The 15388-nt window shown below is 43.8% G+C and overlaps 1 long non-coding RNA gene across 1 annotated transcript in view; it reads right to left on the bottom strand.

Moving 5' to 3' along the window:
• The window catches only part of LOC114230234 (uncharacterized), a 35836-nt gene that overhangs the window by 19728 nt on the left and 720 nt on the right, over positions 1-15388 (bottom strand). The gene's annotated exons all lie outside the window — the stretch shown is intronic.

Raw genomic sequence — 15388 nt, 5'->3', positions numbered from 1 at the left:
TCCTAAGGATGGGACTTAACTAATATCATTCCAAATGCATATAAGAGAAATTAGTGTATTATATACTACTAGAGGCCCAGTGCATGACATTCGTGCACTGGGGGGGAGTCCCTCATCCCGGCCTGTGCCTTCTCGCAGTCCGGGACCCCTTGGGGGAAGCAGGCCTAAGCCAGCAGTTGGACATCCCCCCGAGGGGTCCTTCACTACTGCAGAAGCTGGAGATGCACCCACCACCGTCACTGTACTCACCAGCCATGAGCCCGGCTTTGACTGAGCAGCGCTCCCTCTGTGGGAGTACACTGACCAGCAGGGGGCAACTCCTGCATTGAGCATCTGCCCCCTGGTGGTCAGTGCACATCATAATAACCATTTGTTCCGCTGTTCGGTCAATTTGCATATTAGCCTTTTATTATATAGGATTGAGGCTGCTAGACCCTCAATCAATGAGTGAAAAGGTGTAGACTGAGACCCATTGTGTAGCCAGGAAAATGTTAGGGAGGATGGGACATAATAGTGATACCCTAAGTGTTTACATTCTGACGGAGAAGATTCTAGTTTTGCACACATAATCAATAAAGGAGAGCTAAGTGTGCTTCTGGAAAATATGGCTCCTGGATGGTGAGGCTACTACATGAGCCACCACGGAGCGGGTGGCTTCTATGTTAAGGACAATGATTGTGGAAGTCAGCTCAGCTGTCAGCCTGCCTCAAGGACAGAGGAAAAGGGAGAAGTGAACACTGTGTGCAAAGTCATGTAGAGGGAACAGCAGTCAAATCCCTCTGAAAAGCATGACTAAGAGACTTTGGAAAATGTGAGGCTGGGTCAGATGTCAATGAGGGATTAAGGTAATCTTTCACAGAAGACCAGGGCCAGCCATGCCTCTGAAGGAAAAGCCCATCAGTGCCCGGCTGTGGATTGTTTCCATGTGTTTATTTGTCAACAGCCTAATGAAATAATACAAAAGCAGTGAGAATGTTCCAGCCCTGGATCTTCCAACTTGGGGTGCTAAGTAGCCCACCAGGCTTGCGGGCTGGGGTCTGTTTTCTTCCCCTGCTCCAGACAAGCCTTTGGGTCTCAGAGCCAGGATGATAGGGTTTCCCTTCAGTGAGGACCTGGCCATTTCCCCCATCAATCTTTCCCTCCTTCTGTCCCAACATGCACAGAACTTGAATGCCTTCTCCCCTTTGCTGGGGCCTCCTTCTTTTATGTAGAAAATCTAACTTTCCTGTCATTATAGGCTTGGAAAGGGGGCTTTTTATAAGTATAAAAACAACTGATTTGATAGCAACAGAAAGGCCTAATGTCTGTCCCATCCATGGACCTACGTTCTGACCCTTTGCTATGATCGAGGGGCTATTACATTGGCAATCCTGGGCTCTATCTCAGACTAAGCAATGGTCTGACCCACGATAAGTGAACTGGCCATAGTTGTTGACAAAGACCTGCAATTGGTTTTAAATGTTTTTAGTGAATTCATTAGGTTATAGAGATGCCTTTATCAGAGATTATCTCCTTAAGTCGATCAGTCTCTTGGGGGGAAAAAAAAGTAATAAAATTATTCAGAACAACACAAACAAACACATGTCCGCCTGTCCAGCTTAATGCTATGTAAGTCTGGGTCATACACTGGAAACAGGTCCTCACCTAGCCAGTAATTTATGCTCCCTGCTATTTCACAGAGAGCATTTGGTGAAATAACCCCTGCTCCTTCGCAGAGGCCCTGGTTACACAACCCAGTGTCTCTCTTGGTGGTAAGCTCTAGATGTTCCTTAACCATCTGGGGCTTCCCACACACCCAACAATGTGTGTCCATTGTTAGGGAACGATTTCCCAGTCTTGCTCTTGAGAACCAGTCACCGCAAATCTTCATTCATTCATCAGTCATTTATTTATCCAGAGTTTTCTGATAGGCATCAGAAACAGGTGCCCTGCCCTCAGGGAGTATGCAGTCCAATGGATGAGACAGAGAGATTAGTAGATGATTATGACACATGTAAAAATATATATATATACTGCAGAAGGGCATACCCAGGAAACACAGAAGAGGGCCTGTGAAACTCATGGTCAGGGATGGGAAGACCTCCCACAGTGGGGGAACACATAAGTCGAGTCTTGAAAGATCAGCAGGAATTGTCCAGAGAGAGAAAGGAAGAGGGTGCTCGCTATACAGGATCACCAATCATTCCCAAGGGTTTTGTCTTTCCTAGTCCCTGTGGGAACTGACCATACAACAGGTTACAATTATAACTATACTAAACCCTCAAAAATAAATCCTTCCCTCAGATGCCAACAGTTACCGCCAGGGCTGGCTAAGTATAGCCACAGTATTCTGACATTGGGTGGCTATTGCTGGTTCTGCAGTCACCAGGCCCTGAGTCAGCCAATTCCCAGGGAAAACTCTCCCAGGTCCATAGGTCCATCTCATTCTACAGAGACCTCCGAGGCCCCTGTGAGGCAGGGCCTGGGTGTTCCTGGTCATTGTATGGCGGGGTTAATGCCAGTTACTGTTAAATTTAGACAAGAAGCCTGTGGGCCTTCCACCAGCTCGTGCTCTTGCCCACGCCTATCCTCCGTCCTCTTTTCTTTCCCCTTGGGGGTGTTGAAAGCCTTCATTTTCACACTGTGCTCCCTGAACACAGGGACTCTCTCCTCCTGTCTTCTAAAGTAGCGGGTTACGAGGCTGGCCGCTGCAGAACCCGGCTCTGCTTAGAGGAATCAGGGAGAATCCTGAGAATGGTGCAAAGATGGGAGGTCAGTATATATTCCCACATCTGCAGGCCATCTGTTTTGCCTGCAGTGAGTTGGGGATTTCTTCTTTGCTTCATAAGAACTACAAAATTAACTTGTCTGTGCCATCAGTCACCAACTCTCCCAACGTGTCCAGTTCTTCTACCAACCAGACACCCCTCAGGTACCTGTTGCTACTGGGTTATGGACACGAGAGAAGTTCATTTGAGGTGGGAGATGTTCCAGAATATTTTCTGGACCAACTCCCTGCTGAGAAAGACCTTGGGCGTTGACATACAGCCTTGGTACAGGGGAGGCCTGCACTGAAGGGACCCGGCCAAAGAACTAAGACATAATTGACATGTGGAATGAAGCACAGGGAGCTAGAGGTGCATTCCCAAGGAGCTGCAGAATCTAAGGCAGAAGAAGAGGACCTGTGATGGACAGTGAGTGTGTCCATAAATTACTGGTGAGGACGAGAGACAGCATGAGGCCACAATGCCAGGCATCAGTCATTCCAAAAGGAAACAATGCCTCAAACAGCGGCACATGCCTCAAAGAGGTCAGTTAGACAAGATGTAAATGGCCTTCCACTGGATCCAGCAACCAGGAGGCTGCTGATGAGCTCAGCCAGAGCAGGTGCGGTTCAGTGGTGCAGGTAACAGCCAACTTACAGCGATTCAGAGAGGGACCGATGGTGGTGATGGCTGTACAATGGGAATTTATTTACCACCCTTAACTGTACACTTAAAATTGTAAAGTTTATGTTACATATATTTTATAACAACAACAACAAAGAATAAAACAGCAAAAAAAAAATGGGGCAGCTAGAATGTAAGAGGGAGGCAAGGAAAGAAGAGAGGATGGAGATGGGAGAGAGATGATATCATGAATTTCTGTTTTGCGACAAGAATGACTGGAGCATGTCCATAGGCCAAGGAGGCAGAGCTGCTAAACATACACAGCAAAGACTGGATGGTTCGAAAAGAGGAAAAATGGGGGAAATGGGGAGCCAGGGGCAAAGTAGAGTGACTGGCCTTGGAAAGAAAGAACACCCAGCTTGTCCTCTGAAACCAGAGTGGGTGAGAGGAGGGTGTGGAGGGGAGACGACAGCCCTGAGGAGTGAGGGGGGTACAGAGGCAGCCTGTGGCATGGTGGCCAAGCTCCGGACTGCGCTGTGGGGCAGGAGAAGGCGTGCTGGAGCTCTGAGGAAGGTCTGTCTTTTTGGTACCGAGCTTACCAAGTAACACAAGGGAATGAGAACATGCTTTTCGGGTGCGTCATCTGTCTGCTCTGGGTCACTGGCTCTCGTTGTGAATTGGTCATCCTGCCTCCAGTTGCCAAAGTCTCCTCGGAAGGAAACCCAGACAAATGCTCCCGGGCTCTCTAGGCCAGTGTCTCCAGGAACCTCAGGCCAACTCTGCTGGGGAGGAGGCAGCGGAATGTTGGCTGGACTCTCAGGCTCAGCTTTGGGCAAACAGACATGGGCCTGAGGGTGACTGTGGAGATGCATGGGCAGCGCCTCCAGCTGAGCTGCTGGGCCAGGAGGCCCCGCCGTCCCTGGATGCCATTACTCGGACTTCCTGTTCAGTCATCAAGGACAACACGCAGGCAGCAGGCAGCCCCAGACGAGGATCAGGATTCTCCCTTTGGCTTCTGCTCTTTCTCTGTTACCATCACGCGGTGGTTATGATTGCTAGCATCAGTGTTATCAGCCTCATTATTAACGTCATTGAATTTGACCCAATGTTGGGACTTGGGAGTTCAACATGGAACACTGATGCCACCCCACAGCACTTTTTTTATCTTGCCTGCTTCGTATGTTAAGTTTCAGTCTTACAGGATTAAAACCAGCTGAGGTCTGATGGCCTCCTCAGGCCCACTTGACTACCTTCAGGCGTCCTGCTGTGGTTTGCCACCCACGGCGGTGAGGGCCCCTCTGGGATGCAGGCGGGTGGTCTGGAGAAGCCTCTAATTAAAGCTCCTCAGACCTGCAGCCATGGGCTCCTAACCTCTGCTCCCCAGTGTCTGAACACGGCTCAAATCCCAGACCTTGGGCAAGACTCTGAGGGACAGAAAAACCCAAGAAACAAGAGTGAGAGGGAGGTTAAGGGGTCTTCCCTGAGGGAGGGGATAGGGAAGAGTTTTGAAGAGTAGGCTGGGTCTGGCTTATCGTCACACTAGTTCTTCAGACTGCAGGCATCTGGGCTAACCCAAGAGAGGGGCAAAGGGAAACGAAATGCTAGGCAGAGAGAGCCATCACCATGGTCTGGGCTCAACCAGCAGCACTAAGCTCCAGTTAGCATCTATTGATGTTCAGCCATGCTCCCTCAGTGGTTTGACCAACCTTACAATGGCCTGAAAACAGATCCCATTGTCCCCGCCCCCACCGCCGTTAAATAAGGTTATTTTTTTAGCACATACTTTCTTGATACGGGACCCTGAGCTTGTGGATACCATGCTGCAGGCAAAAATATTAGTGAATCCTGGCTTGTCTCTCAATTGAATGTGGTGACTGGTTGGGACATAGCATTTACCCTCCGTGCTCCAGCATCAATATCATTAAACTCCATTGTCAGAATTGTCTCAGTAGGAGAGTGTGCAGTGTGGGTTTTGGTTGAAGATGCAAAGAGCATGGGATAAGCTCTCCACTCAATAGACTTACAGTGATGAAGGTAAGTGTTCCATAGTCCAGACATTAGAGTCAGCTCTTTAATGTTCTTTGTATTTGTATTGGGGCAAATGGTTTTCCTGATGGGATTACTCCTCTAAAATGGTCATGGAAATCAGAAGGGAAATACACATTTTTACTTTACATTTAAATATAAATAAAATACATGCAATGTGCTTTATGTCTATAGATTTATATATATATATATATATATATATTACAGATTGCACATCTCATAAAATGTGAAGTATGTATAAAATATAACAAAGATTTCATAGTAACTATGGCAGAGGCAATAATGCTCACCATGTGGCCCATTTACTCTCCTTCTAGCTTACTTCTGGTCAATGGATTCTGGTTAGAAATGATACTTGTCCCTTTCAGACCTAATCATAGAACAGCAGTTGTGATTTCTCTGTTCCTCTCTTCCTTTGCATTGATGGATGAGGGGTGTTCCAAATGGATGTGGCTACATGATGGTGGAGCACCCATTAGCTGGATCCCCAGAGCAGGGCCCCCCTTCCATCCCACTTCTTTGCTGACTCACAAGGAACAGTTAATACTTTGTTGTGTTAAGCCACTGACGTCCTGCAATTCATTTGCTATCACCGTAAATTCTATTTTATCGTGGCTAATATAGTAACTATCCCTTGGAATTCTCTAAACCAAGCCTCAAGAAGAGTTTTAAACTCAGCATCAAGAGGAGCAGGTTTTAGGAGCAATGATTGCATTCTATTAGTCTTTTCTCAAATTGATGTAAAAGTCAAGTAATAACTCAATTTTACCAAAAATGTTTAAGTACTTTCCTCTTAAAACTGAATAATTTTGTTTAAAACTCCAAACTCTTCCATGTAGGTGAGGTTTAAATGCTTTCAGCCCAGCCTTGTAGCTCAACCATTGAGCACTGACCCAGGAATCAAAAGGCCATTGGTTTGATTCCTGGTCAGGGCACATGCCTGGGTTGCAGGCTCGATCTCCTGTGGGGGGCGTGCAGGAGGTAGCCAATCGGTGATGTTTCTCTCTTTATCCGTTTCTATCTCTCTTTCCCTCTCCCTTCCTCCCTCTCTCTAAAAAAAAAATTAAAAAAAATCAATAAAAAAAAATTTAAAAATAAACAAATGTTTACAAAGTTCCTCTTTTTTTAAAAAAAAAATATTTTTTTAGTGATTTCAGAGAGGAAGGGATGAGAGAGAAATCATTGATTTGCTGCCTCCTGCCTGCCCCCCAACTGGGGGATCAAGCCTGCATCCTGGGCATGTGCCCTTCCTTGGTCAGAATCAAACCCAGGACCCTTCAGACTGCAGGCAGACACTCTATCCACTGAGCCAAACTGGTTAGGGCTTCAAAGTTTCTCTTATTGCTCAACTGTCTTTCAGGCAGAGGGACTTACCATAACAACTGAGGATGCCCAAATACAGTTTCCTAGAATTAGAATTAGAATTAGAATTAGAATTAGAATTAGAATTAGAATTAGGAGGGCAGAGGCCTTGCAGCTGTGTCTCAAGTGTGTTACCAAAGGTACCCACCAGATATTTTTGTGACATTAAGATAATTAAACTAATGTTTATCATGTAAAAAAATAAATATAAGAACACGAACAGAGCAGCGCTCTGCCAGCTTCCTGGATTATGTGAGATAAAATGAAACGGTGAAACAAATGTTTTTCACAATTCATCCACCTGGCTGGATCCAAGAGATACAGGAGGAAGCAAACACTTTGGTGGTTTGAGTTCAAGACTATGGAGCAGTAAGAATAATGGACTGCTTGCTGACTTCCTTACTTCACTGGGGTTTTAAGAGGGTTAAACTGGTTAAAACACTTTGAATATGACAAATGTTTAAGTGCTAAGCGTTATTATTATCTGAAATTATTACTACATCAATTGCTTGTGTAATCAAGTATTATTATTGGAAGCTCTGCAAGAAAATCTAATCTTTGGAGATTTTCGGCTCTCTTTGCAGAACAAAGAGGCATGGATATCATTTATCCTAAGTACTTTAGACAGGTAGATCAAGAGTATCTAGACAGTGAGTGAGTATTTCTTGTTTGCCCATATTTCAACTAATAAGAACTTTGTATTTATTGGCATCACCCAAAAAGCAATATGGTACTTTGGGAAGGAAAAAAAAAATACAAGATTTAGATTCTAGAAGAAGGTGAAACTAACATGGAACCTACCCAAACATTTTCAGCTGAGATTAAACCCTCCTGGCTATTTGAATAAATTGCTCTTTAAGTAATTAAAACTGTAGCCTATGGTCTTTAGTAAATTCTAGTAATTTCTCTGTAGTCTGTTTCAAGTATTTTTCTGTCTGGCTTCTTTCCAAAGAGTACACCTGTGTGTTAGTTGAACAATGTCTTACTGAAAGATGAAATTAACTAATTTTGTTTGATTTGGATCTTGCTTAAAAGTCTGAAGTTAGGTTTTTACATGCACAGCCACATAAAGAATACTAGCTTAAATTATTCCACCAGGGACTATAATAAGATTTCCATTTAGCCAATAGAACATTAGAATATGCTTAGCTAATGAAAACGATTCATCTCTGTTTCTATCAAGCACAAGAGTGGAGGAGCAGCAAAGAACTATTATTTTAAGTATAGAACTTCTGGTATTTTCATTTTCTTCCCTTCCTTGCTACATCCTCTTCCTAAATTTATTCACTTTTGTTTCTGAACTTTGAAAAGACCGTGATCTATTTTAATTCATGAAAACCCAATAAAACATTGCTTTGTCATTAAATAATGGGTCTTTAATGCCTTTGATCCACCCTTTCCATGTAAAATAAAAGCCTAATGATTCCTATTAAGTGGGAGGAATAACGTTTATTCCAATAACTACTTTCATTTTATGAGGGCAATTTAAGTTTTCACTTGTGCCCATTAATTATACGGGATGTCACAAATGTTAGGAGATGGGATTTGTTTATGTTTCCAATCTTTATCTCAACCACAGCTTTCTCTTTGTACAGAATTAACACATAACTGAGTACGGGTGCCACCATGCACCCTTCCACCACCTGGTGCCAGTGAGAATCTGGTGCCATTCACAACCGTGCTAATTTCTGAACAATCATACTTTCCACTGAGGCTGCGCCAGAATGGCCTCAGGATGGCCTTCAAGGAGCCCCCGTCTTGCTGTCAGAACATACAAATTCTCCTGGCAATTAACATCTGGGCTTTACCGGGCCTTGACTGGAGGAATGCTGCTGATCTCCCTAGCCAGGCTATCTGGTGCCCAACACAAGAGACCAAGTCAAGATTGAGAGACAAAGTTCAGTTCAAGAAAGACGGCTTTTAGTTGTATAATATGCCTCTTGTATCACATCCCAAATCTTTTGCAAGCTGCCTTGGAGAAGGCAATGAATGGTTGCAATTTTTTTAAAATTCAACTCTACAATAAAAATAAAAAAAATAGAGAAACAAATAAATGAGAAAGATAAAGCTAGTTTAGGAATAGGTATCATGTGAGAAACGTTAGGCAAAAACGTAGAACATACAGATGCTTAAACAGATTGGAATGGATGGAAGAACCAAGTAGGCACGCAATATTCATGAAACAGATGATACATCAAATTTCCATGAGGCACTAAATATTCATGAGATCTTTAGCCATCTGTTGGTAATACCCATTTAACCTCTACTTATTCTCAACACACCACTTACTTTGGGGTGCTTGTTATGCAGCATTAATATTTGTGGGACTCCAGTGACCCACAGAACTGATGCCCAAAGAGCAGAAGTAGAATCTGCATCTTTGAAGGCCATATGTCCAAAACTTTAACCACACACATACAAGGAAGGCCTAATTGTATTGATATATAAAGAGCACTTACAAATCAATAAGAAAATATAAACACAATTTTTTAAATTGGCAAAAGCTATGAACATGCAAATCCACAGTAAAAGAAATGTGTAAAGCATGTTTTAGAAGTGTATATGATCAAAGAGAGACATGGAAAGAGGGTAGAGTTTGGCTTTCAGGAACTCTCACAGCTGCCCTCTTACAGCTCCTGCAGCGTTGGGGTGGGAAAAGGGAGAGGGAGGGAAGAAACAGCAGATAGATGCTGCACTCTCTTCTCTGGGGAGTGGAGAGGGAGGGAAGAAACGGCAGACAGATGCTGCACTCTCTTCTCTGGGGGGGGGGGGGGGCAGGCAAGCCCGTGCTGGCTCTCCTGAGCAGCACACATGTGCTTCTTTGGAGGGATATGCATTCCTCTAACTCTTTTCAGATTCACGCCCCCCCCCAAAAAAAAATGTAATAGGAATTTCGAGGAATGTCTTAGGATGCAAATTCTGATGAAGGTAGTTTGGGGTGGGGCTGAGTTTCTGCTCACTTAGACATTTAGATTTCATGTAGCTTATTCTGTCCCAGCCCTTTCCATGGAACACTGATGTCTCTGTTGTGAGGGGTTTGCTACCCTACAGTCACAGTGTCTCCCTCCACTAAGTGGGGAGAATGGATCACTCCAACACTCTGTGTCACCTTTTGTCACCCAGATTCAAGAGAAGTAAATGGCTACAATTCTCACAAGAGACAATTCCGACATGGACCCCACTAAGGAGATACTATTGCAAAAGAATCCAAAGGACATTCTCTGCGAGTGGTTCCATGGCATGAGCCACTGGAATAGTATTGGGGTTACAGCCCTCCATCCCTCCTTCATTTCCCTCTTCATTCTTTTTCTACCTGATCTTTAACTGATACAGCCTTGCTACTCAAAGGGGAATTTGTTAGAATTCCACCACAGGCCACCTGCATCAGAATCTGCATCCTAACAAGATCCGCAGGTTATTCTGGAACACATTCAAGTTGGAGAAGTACCAATTTATAAAATTTCTGGATTCTCCCACTCCCACTATTCACGGCCACGTTTATTTTTAGCGGGGTGGCTCTGCGGCGGGGGGGGGGGCAGCCTTATTCCTCTTTTATTCTCCTAGCATTTTGATTCTGGACCCATTCTTTCTCGTTTTCTTCTTACCCTTTTTTGTGGCCCTTGTCCTTCTCCTTCAGTTGATAAATGGCTGTCCAGGCTCCTTGGGCCCACTTACCCCCCTCCCAGCGAGGCTGGAAAAGCACCCCAGAATCAGCTGTGGCTGACTTGACGAGCCCCACCCTGCCTCTTCTCGTGCCAGATGTAATCATTCCCAGAGTTCAGAGGTTTATGACTTGTTTCTTGTAGTTCCAAATGTGCGGTCAAGATGCCCTGGTGTTGAGTTGGCAGGACTAATGGCTTATTTAAATATTTTCCAATTCTGCTCTTTCAGAACACTTCTTCCACGTTGATATCGCTTGCATGGGAAGATGAATGTAGTGAAATCATATGGCTCGTGTCAAGTTTGTCTTTAAACTGTTGTACTGATTAAGTCACTATGCCGGCAGTTTCCACAAACTATAAAAGAAAGGGTATCTGTCATGGACCCTACTAAGGAGATTTTGCCCCCAAAATTTTGCCATGGGTTCTTGGGTGCACTTTGTGATTTTGCTTCCTAAACACGGCAAGAAATTATATGTGAAGTCCAGAAAAGGCAAAGATGGCTTTCTGTGTTTCTCGGGTACTTGGGGAATTCACCTGCATCCACAGAGCCCAATGCTTTTATATGAATGCACACACACACATACACACCTGCACAGACATGAACATATACATGCACATTACTGCCCAAGTTTATTGTCCCCTTCAGAAACAGGGTGGAGGGGGGAACCCAAGGTTACCACTAGGAAGAAAAATCAACTGTAAAACTGGTGATGCTATGCCTCTTATAGGAATTAGGATATTGAGGACAAGTCAGCTAAAATTGAGATTTAAAACAAGCTGCAGATAATTTTCCCCCCTAATTGAGTCAGCCACTTAGATAAACTGAGGCCATTTGGGACTCATTGAAAGAATAATGGTCCCAAAGAGCATCCCTTGATGAGACAATGGTGACATCTGGACTCTCCAGACTTCTGCCATCCAGAGTGAACGTCTGTGCCGTGGGTCCATAAACAAGTTTATTTCTAGTCTGGTCTAGTCATGATCAAAGTTCTAAATGTTCAGCAAAGCCCATCCTGCTTACCTAACATCAACAAATAATCTCTCCAAAAATCTAAACCAACACCCACACAGGCAACAAAAGAGAAAAAATAGACAAACTGGACAAAACTTTTGTGCATCAAAGAACACTGTCAATAGAGTAAAAAGACAACCCACAGAATGGAAGAAAATATTTGCAAATCATATAGCTGATAAGAGCTTACTGTCTAGGATATATAAAAAGCTCCTACAACTCAACAACAAAAAGACAAACCCAAATTAAGAATGGGCATAGGACTCGAATAGATATGTCTCCAAAGAAAATATACAAATGGCCTGTATACAAATGGCCAAAGATACTCAATGTCACTAGTCATTAGAGAAATGCAAATCAAAATCACAAGGAGATTGCTATAATTAAAAAATAATAAAAAAGAAAATAGCGGGGATTGGTGAGGATGTAGAGAAATAGAAACCCTTGTGCACTGATGGTGGGAATATAGAATAGTGCAGAGCCCCTCTGGAAAACAGTTTGTTAGTACATCAGAAAATTAAACCTAGAATATTTGATCCAACAATTCCACTCATATGTATATGCCCCCACAGAACTGAAAATAGGGACTCAAATATATTTAATGCTAATGTTCAGGGTAGCATTATTCTCAATAGGTGAAAAGAGCCCAAGTGTCTATCGATAGATGGACAAAGAGATAAAAAAAATGTGGTATACACACAGAACAAAATATTGTTCAGCCATAAAAAGGAATGGAGTTCTGACACATGCTACAATGTGGACCTTGAAAACATTATGCGAAGTGAAATTAGCCAGACACAAAAGAAAAAGTACTGTATGCCTATGCTTAAATGAAATACCAAGAAGAGGCAAATTCATAGAGGCAGAAAGTAGATTACCTGGGCCTGGGGGAGGGAGCAATCACCTGAATGGGTAAGTCACCCAGATGCACAGGGGGAAGCCACGGACTCCCCTCTTCATGGAAGTACCGACAAGCTTTCCCGTATCTGACTCTACATTTTCTCCTCTCATTCTTACTAAGGAACAGTAACTATGAAAAGACAAAACAAAACTGAGAATTTCATTGCCGGGCAAAAATGCAAAAACACTTAAGGAACGGCCTGAGAATCTCTAAGGAGCCCTCCATCTAGCGGGGAAACAAACAAAAAAACACTGAAAACGTAAATAGTAAACATGGTCTGAGAAATGCTGTCACTGATGCATGCGGTTCAGAGGAGGGAGGGGCTACCTGGGCAGGGTGGCCGTGGGAGTCAGAACACCGTCACAGAGGTGTCCTCATAAATAAACAACAATATCTTCAGGGGAGAAACACTGGCCTATTTCAGTGGCACCCCTAGTTTCGTGAATACTTTCATCTCTCATCGTATAAATGACTTCAAATGTCAGTATTCCTTTAACATACAGCATTGCTTTACTAGAAAAATATAGATGTTGTTTGGGTCCCGGTTCTGCTCTACTTTCTTTGCTTTTTCATCCTGCTGAACTTTACCCTGGATGAAACATCATCTGAGTTCAGATAAAGTTCTACCACCACCTGTGACCACGATTGCCTCCATGTTTTTGCATAGAAATCTCGGCCACGTTACTTCATTTCATGCCAGCTGTGGCAAAGTAGGACGATTACCTAATGCAGCCCAACAAATAATATGCCAGTGGTTTCGGGACCTGCCTTGATGTTATCACTGCTGTAGTCTTCTCATTTTATTACCCTCTCCAGCTAAACCTCCTCAACCTAGTTAGCTGCTCCGTGACCTTTCCCTTGGAGATCCCTCGGTGATCTTGCTGTACTTAGCCCAAGGTTTTGCTTTGTTTTGTTTTCACAGGACATTTATGTGTTCCAAATAACTTTTTCCTCTTTAGCTAAACCAAGCAGCAAAGCTCCTGGAGATGCATTGGTTTGGGATAGTCTCCACCCACACATCCAGGGCATGCTAATCCAAGACCAGAGGGATTATCATCAATGATGTATGGCCCCTATTTTAAATTAGTAGTGGAACCAGACAGACTCTGCATAGAGCCTGCCCCCTCTGGCACATCACACTGAGTTTTTCTGAGCTGGCTGTGACCATCACAATACAAAGCAAGCACACTAGGAGTATAGGAGAGGCAGATAATTACAATCTAAGGAGATACTGAAGACTGGAAAGATAGGAGGTGGGCCTTCGAGGCTGGGTAGGATTCAGAAAGTTTAGAACAAGAGAAAGGCCCCCCAAGGAAATGGAACATCTTGAGCGGGACGCCATGGTAGAGCAAGGCCCAGTTAGTTTTGGTGGAGATTGAGTTTTTGGAGTGGGGCATAGAAGTAGGGAAAGCGAAGTCGTTGTGTCAGAGCCAGATCCTGTGGGATTTGCGATGGCAAGTTGGGCGTGGACTTTATTATGGATGGAGAGGTTTTAAAAACTTAATAATTATGATACCATCTGCTGAGAGGATGAGGAGGAGGAGGAGGAGGAGGAAAGAAATACTGTGTGGCAATCAAGGTGATCAAAGTGAAGTCAGGTTGGATATGGCAAAGCAGGAGTAAAGGGCTGGTGTGAAGAAGAAAAAGTCAAAGATTAGACAATGCATATCAAAATATTCTCCCAGAGCAAGGTCCAAGGGAGGTAGTCAACAAATACTCATTGAAGTCGATGGTTCCAGGATTTGGAGTGTAATGGCTGGTGATGACATTGACCAGGATCAGGAAAAGAAAACTGGGCATTTGCAGGAAGGTCATGGACATGTATTTGAGGTGTTTTGGAGACATGCAGGTAGAGATGACTAATTGGCATTGGACTTACAAACCTGGAGCTTGGGAGAGGAGATGGACTCTTCCAACCCTACTTCAGAGCGAATAAAAATAATGCTGTTCGAGAAAGTAGCTCAGTGATTTGGTCTAATTTGTACTCACAAGTGTTGATTTATCATAAATGAGATTCCTTTCCATCATTATTACATTTACACTTAACTTCCTAAAGCCCCTTCTGTGTTCTAAAAGAGTTTGCTTTATGTGTCAACACGGGCCCTGGCTCATGATCCAGCCCCAGATACAGGGGAAATGCAAAGCTTTCTTAACTCTGAGGGACCCAAAGGAAGCGTGCCTCAACTTGGCATAGCTCCTCTCCCAGGCTTTGCTCTTAGTAACTTGCATTTTAACAACTCTGTTAACACAGGCCACCATGCTATGAAATTCAAGTGGGATTGGCGAAAGACTCGTATGGTCTCATACAGTCCCTGAATTTGTATCTTGGAATATGGTTTAATCACTTCATCAAGATTCAAGAGATTTAACTATCCAAAACCATTTCTTAAAGTGCTGATTTAATTGCTGTTGCATTTAACTGCCTTTCACACATGTTCTTTAAGCATTTTGACCACATGTAACCAGATGAACCAGAGGCTGAGTTTCTAGAGTAATTTCTTAAGAGCCAAGAAATAAGAATGGGGATTTTATTCTACAGTTCAAGAGGCACAAGCCCTAGCATGTCTGGAAACAGACAGAAGCACAGCCACATAAAAATGTTCCCCATTTGCTGCCCTGGGAAACTTCTTCTACCTGTTCATTTTATCTCCAAGGATAAAAATGCAGACTCAATCCGGACCTTGGAAAGGGATTTCTGTGCCACAGTGGACAATGGTATTGGTTCGGATCTGCATCAGGTGATTTTCAAACAATGATGAGAGCCAAGTGCGTGCTACCCGAGTAATTTCCGTCTCAATTAGCTCAAACCCACGCCTTATTTTCAGCATCTCCTCTCCCTGGTCTGCCTACAACTAAAGCCCCAGAAGGTGGTTTCTCAGGCTTCCTGGTAAGCACAAACCCACATTGCTGACCTGGAGCATGGCCACCAAGCCTCTTAGGCAAACTCCCAGCCAAGTCTGAAAAGGCGGGAGCTTCTACTGCATATGGGAATACTATATGCTAAGAGTCTCTCTAGTGAGAGATGAAAATAGACTCA

Source organism: Eptesicus fuscus, chromosome 16 (assembly GCF_027574615.1).
Source record: "Eptesicus fuscus isolate TK198812 chromosome 16, DD_ASM_mEF_20220401, whole genome shotgun sequence".
Classification (NCBI taxonomy): Eukaryota; Metazoa; Chordata; class Mammalia; order Chiroptera; family Vespertilionidae; genus Eptesicus; species Eptesicus fuscus.
This window is presented reverse-complemented; position numbering and strand designations above follow the sequence as displayed.